The following is a 345-nucleotide window of genomic DNA, read 5'->3' on the forward strand; positions in this document are numbered from 1 at the left end:
CCTGTTCCTCAGCCTACTTGTATCTCCTAGCCTTGAGTTCAATGAAATATTATTATTCCCCACAACATATCTCCCCTGATTTTTCTGTGTAGGTTTTTATAGTGTCCTGACAAAGAAATTCATTTTATGCCACGGCCCATCCATGACCCTCTCCAGACATACCCAGCTGTATGATCTTCTGAATGTGTCATGATTTTCACACCTGCATGCCTTTGACCAACAGAGCCATTGTTCTCTCAATGAATATGCCCCCTTCTTTTCTTATCTTCTTTTCTTTTTTCTCCTTCCTTCCTTCCTTTCTTCTTTCTTCCTTCCTTTCTTTCTTTCTTTCTTTCTTTCTTTCTT

The sequence above is a fragment of the Colobus angolensis genome, unplaced genomic scaffold, assembly GCF_000951035.1.
Source record: "Colobus angolensis palliatus isolate OR3802 unplaced genomic scaffold, Cang.pa_1.0 Scaffold16, whole genome shotgun sequence".
Classification (NCBI taxonomy): domain Eukaryota; kingdom Metazoa; phylum Chordata; class Mammalia; order Primates; family Cercopithecidae; genus Colobus; species Colobus angolensis.